The following is a 6,021-nucleotide window of genomic DNA, read 5'->3' on the forward strand; positions in this document are numbered from 1 at the left end:
GTTGAGTCTCGCCATAGACTCCAAAAACATTTAGGGGGAAAATCAAAAAGCCAAACCTCAAGTCGTTTGTCTTAAGGGAAAACAGACAATTGAACCAAACTATATTTTGCCATATAAATCTAACTTAAACCAAGTTAGGAATGGAAAAATAGTTTGGAATGCCCTTCTATAGGTATAAATCCCTATATATAATTTTTCAGCATGACCCACCCTTTAATTGGTACCTGTAGCTGATCTAAACCATGATAGCTTACACACCAGATGCATATAGGTTAAGGTCTTATGTAAAATCCCACTCATAAGCCCAACTAAAACCACATAAATGCATGAACACATAGAACCAAAATGGCATCCACTGGGAACCACCAGCAGCGACCTTCGCTGAAGGGACCTACAACTCCAACGTGGGTCTCCAAACTCCATCCATATTGTGTCCCCAGCAAAGCTGTCCTGACATACTACACCCCTGAACGGTGGGGGTTGAGCTGTGAACTGTAGCGTGTAACCCCTGTTGATAAGACAATCCATTCAGCTGTTCAGGGAGCACGTTTGTTGCCACTCCGCGTAACGCTCTGGGAGAGGGCACACGTTTTTGTGTTGTGTCATGTCTTTTATGGACTCCAGCCAAGTCAAGGCCTCCACTGCCGTCATGTGCTGCGGAGACGTACTCCGAGCGACCCAAGGGGAGGCTTTTCCGAAAGGGCCCTGGAAGCGCCTTTGTGCCACGCTCAGGCTGCGGACTCGCATCGTTGTTGATGTAAGCCAACGTGGGCTGAGGGGAGGCGTGTGCGCCTTCAATAGTGCGGCGTCGTTTGTTTGGAGGCTGCAGCTGACGAGAGGAAACGCGTTTATCCTCGCTGCGGTCAGACGAAGCAAAACACAACCTGGGATGAGAGCAAGGTTTTCTTCTGGGCTCATTCTGCTGAAAACATTCATTTTTAGCTGTTGTGTCAAGCGAGCATTTTGTGTGTTTTCTCGAGCTGCTGTGACTTTTAAAACCCTGTTTTGAGTTCACCGGCTCATTTTGTGTGGAGGATGTGTGAAGAGTTGCCGCTGTGAGATCATTCAAACTGACAGTCAGGCTGGAATCAGACACTTTATTCTCTGAATGATGTTTTCGTTTTATTTTAAAACTCATGTCATCATTGCATATACACACATCCTCCACAAGGAGTAATTTCTTAAATTTTCTCCCCCGTGAACCCTGCGGCTGGTTGTTCCAGGGTGGTGCCTGTTGGCGGTCTCTGGGGAAACGCTGAGCCGCTGGTTGCCGGGATGAGAAGGGCTGTTCTCTGGTGGGAGGGGCCGGCGGCAGAGCGGGGTGGGAGGACGCTGCTGCAGCTGTGGAGCGTCTCTGCTGCTGCCTCTGGCCACAACGATCCCTCCAGCGGGGGGGGGGGGGGGGAGTGTGGCTTCATGAGGTGGCGCACAGTCTCCGACACCTCCTCCAACTTCTTTGATTTTTCAAGCATGGCCTTGAAATTGGCCCCGAACAGCGCGCCCGTCGTGATGGGGCCCTCCAGCAGGTCTTTCAACAGTTTATCCGGCAAGGAGGGGGAGTGTTGGAGCCAGGTGGACCGCTGGATCATTGTCATCCAGGCGACGATGCGAGACAGGCAGACAGCAGAGGAGGTGCACAGGTTGAGGATGACGTCAGATGCCTTGCAGAGCAGGCTCTTTGTCTCCTCAGGCAGGTCTTTTTCCTCCAGCCTCTTGGAAATGCTGTAGGCCAGCAGAGCAACATTGTTGCTCGCTGCGGCCGCCTGGAACACACACTGGTGGGCTCGGTTGGAGAGTGACATCACTGTCTGGTCATGTCTCCCTGGAGGAACAGGATACTGGTCCAACCTGGACACTTTTGCTCCGAGTGCTTCCGCCAGACTTGGCTCCGGGGGGGTACCGAGGGAAAGTTCCGCTCAGTAAACCCCTCCACTCTGGTGATGGGAGTGAAGGTGGAGACGGGCGCTCTCAGTTTACCAGGTCCGGCTGCAGCCTCGTTCTAGTAGGATGTCACTGCTGGGAAACGAGACCAGATGGGATCAGGGCGGCGAGCTGGGGTGGAGCCAAACCTTCCCACTAGATCATCCAATCTGGGTGGGGGGAGGAGAGGGATGGAAAGTCCCTTTGTGTTAGCTGCCTCCTGGATTATGCCAGGCAGCTCCAAGAGGAGGGTACCGACAGCTGGGAGTGGTGTGGTCGCTGATGCGGAATGGCCCCGGGGGGTTGAGCATCCGCTCTGCCCCCCTCGTTCCAACACTACGCTCTCCAGGAGGGAATGAGCAGTGGGGCTTCTGCTGATGTCGCCTTTCCTGGAGGAACCATCTGATTCACTACGAAACTTGGCGTCAAAAAAGGCGATGGCGTCGTCCAGCAAACAGTCCCCCGCCACGGAGAGGTGCTTCTGTGTGAAGTTTTATCAAACTTTGTTGATCAATAAAATTTAGCAGACTGAGAACTTTGTTAAAAAACACGTAGCAATGTTTATTTCTCTTCTACAGAAGGAGAGATCACATGGAATGGAAACGCAGCCCAAGAATTCTTGTGTGTTCTCTAAAAAACATGAGCAATGCAGCTTCATTTATACATCTTCACATGTAACAGATCTTGCTTTGACACAACAACCGTTACCTCATTTGCAATCTTATCAGAGAAAAAAACAGACAGTACGTTTGTGGTCAGTGACTGGTTCTGGAGCTGGGTTTGAGAAACGGAAGTTACAAAGCTTTACACACTGATGCTGAAGGGATTTAGCTGATAAGCTTTAACAGAATATGATATAAAGTTAATGACTAATAAGTGTGATGATATTCTTGATGCCTGTGATGGACTTGCGACCCGTCCAGGGTGTACCCCGCCCCTCGCACAGTGATTGCTGGACATGGGCACCAGCGACCCCCGTGACCCAAAATGGAATAAGCGGGTAAAGAAAATGGATGGATGGATGGATGGATATACTTGATGAACAAAATAAACTGGTATCAATGTTTTTTTCATTTTCACAAAGTACTGATCCTTTGACTCAGAGCTAAAACTGCAGGCAAACACTTTAATTATCATTTTTAAGTAAACTGTAAATTGTGTAAACATATCAAACTTTTTTATATTAACAACCCAGAAAATATCAACAATTCCTCCCTTTTGTTCCTTTCAGGAACAACTACAATAAAACAAGTATTTACAGACAGAAGATCAGACAATGATAAAAGGAAGATCACGGCACATGTGTCATACACAGTATGGTTTAACATATGGCTATCATAAACATCAGTTAGAAATTTGCTGCGGCTGTTTTTGTGGGGGACAGACCCCTGTAATGCGAGCAAGCAAAAGTAAAAGAAATCATAAAAATAAAATGACAAAATTGTGAAAAGCAAAAACATAATAAAACAAAATATTTACAAAATGGTTGTCTTTTTGTTGATCAGGACAAAAACAGTAGAGTGGGTGGGTGGGTTACACTTATTGGAATCAGGATTGACATTGTTATGTAACAGGGCATAGGTTTCTGCCAGGTGTTCAGGAGTGAGGGCAGTTTAGATCAGACGTGTGGAAAATGAGCGAATACAAGGTATATAACAGCAACCACAAGTTATTAGAATGGCTAAACAAACTCCTATGGAGATATTCGATAGCTTTGAAGAGCTGGTACATGATGTAACGCTTGTGAATATCCTTGAGAAGAGAGCTTTTCTTTATCAAAGCGTGCAGGTCCGTATCCATGTATTCAAAGATGAGGTAAATGTCTTTATCATTTTGTGCTTGGATGATGTTGAGAAGCTTGACAATGTTGACATGATCTCCAAACTCCTGGAGGAACATGATTTCTCTGTATGTTCGCTGGGCATCTGTTCTGTTTCTGAAAGCATCAAAGATTTTCTTCACTGCCACAATATCCCCACGTCTGTCTGTCAACGGCTTTCCATACAATGCCGTAGGCCCAGTGCTAGGGTGGTTTTCCATGGATGTTGCAGTAGACCCATCTTGGTTCTTCTGAGAGAGTAACTGTAAAAACTATATGATTCGGACTGGATCTAGTGAACACTGCCTCAGTTGTCCACTGAGTGACTTTAGGCAATTGGTTTTACTGGTCCTCCCTTTGGTCCTCCCTCTGATGGTGGATTGGTTCCTCTGAACAACTTGCAGTGGGATGCGTGGATCCAAGTAGCTCGCTCAGCCACCTTAACAGCTGTGTGGGTCGTCAACAGCACCTGGAATGGACCTGTCCACCTGGGGGAGTTCCACATTTTCCTCCTGAAAGATTTAATCATAACAAAGTCTCCAGGGGTTATGTCATGCTTTTGTTCTTGAGCTGGGCTGGGAAGCCCTCCTTGGACCTGAGACCTGAGGGATTTTAAATGGTTAGTCAATTCCATGCAGTAGGCAAGCATGTTATGATCACAGTGTTTTAGATCATTAGTTGGGCTGGTCACCAGTCCCACTCCCAGGTTGGGTGGAGCTGCAAATAAAATCTCAAAAGGGCTAAGGTTGTGTTTAGCCCTTCTGCACATGTGCATGTACATCAGTGCAATGGGTAAACATGTAACTCAGTTGAGTTTTGTCTTGTCACAGATTTTTGTCAGTTTGTTTTTCTATGTTCCATTCTCTCTTTCTACTGCTCCTCCATTTTGTGGATGGTATGTGCAATGTATAGTCAAGTCAAAGTTCAGTGTGGTGGACACTTCTTCAAGTATCTGATTAGCAAAATGTGGACCGTTGTCACCAGAAATTCTTTGTGGGATACTCCACCTTGACACCACTTCTTGTAACAGAATTTCAATAATCATCAAATGTTGAAATGGTGCTGTAACAGTTTTGTAGGCTCCTGGAGCTGTTGTTTTTATTGTTTTTGAAACATTGTGAGTGGCACACACGAGCAGGAGTCACAATGTTGGGCCGCTGTTTTTGAAAAAATTACAGTAAACCAATCAGCATTAATTTGTCTCAACATCCCTCCCTTTGACACATGATCCGAAGAATGTGTCAAAACAGCAAAAGAGGGGAAAAATGTTTTGGGGTTGGAGGAATTGTTTTGGTAAGCATGGGTTACCATTTGTGCCAATCCAGATGTTTTCAGAAAAAAACACAGCCGAGTTTTTTCCATTTAGCTTTTTCACTGGCAGGAGCAAACATTTGCATGTCAGAAACAGAGAATGGCACATCGGGTTGTGTGTGTATGACAGCAATTTGTGTTGGTAAGGTGATAGAGGTCAAGAGGTCAGACACCAATTTATGATTCAAAATGGGTTGTCCATCTGAGCGCAGGAACCGTCTGTGTTTCCACAGAGCTCCAAAATCATCCATCCATCTATTTTCTTTACCCGTTTATTCCATTTTGGGTCACGGGGGTCACTGGTGCCCATGTCCAGCAATCACTGTGTGAGGGGCGGGGTACACCCTGGACAGGTTGCAAGTCCATCACAGGGCCACATAGAGACAAACGAGACAAACAAACATTTACTCACTCACTCCTAGGGACAATTTAGAGTTACCAGTCAGCCTAACATGCATGTTTTTGATCTGTTGGAGGAAACCGGAGTACCCAGAGAAAACCCACGCATGCACGAAGAGAACATGAAAACTCCACCCAGGAAGGCCCCTGGACCGGGGTTTGAACCAAGGACCTGCTCGCTGAGAGGCAGCAGCTCTACCAGTTGCGCCACCGTGCTGCCCTCCAAAATCATGAACAATACCAAATGTGTACCTGCTGTCAATGTAAATATTTACTTTTTTCCCTTCAGACAAAACACAAGCACGTGTGAGAGCAATCAGTTCACAGGCCTGTGCAGAACATGATGGCACGAGAGTAGCTTCAACTGTGTGTGTGTGTGTGTTACAACAGCATAACCACTTCTTATCTGGCCTGAACTGGGTCACGTGATGCAGAGACATCGACAGACAGATCCCAATCTGGACTGTCAAGAGGGTGTTGTTACAAATCAGGCCTGGGGGTGCAAACAATTTCCAACTCAGCCATTGTAAGAGTGAGACTCACTGCAGCTCCAAGATGGCCGCTAATCATCA

This window comes from Nematolebias whitei, chromosome 5 (genome assembly GCF_014905685.2).
Source record: "Nematolebias whitei isolate Nwh7 chromosome 5, NemWhi1, whole genome shotgun sequence".
Lineage (NCBI taxonomy): Eukaryota > Metazoa > Chordata > Actinopteri > Cyprinodontiformes > Rivulidae > Nematolebias > Nematolebias whitei.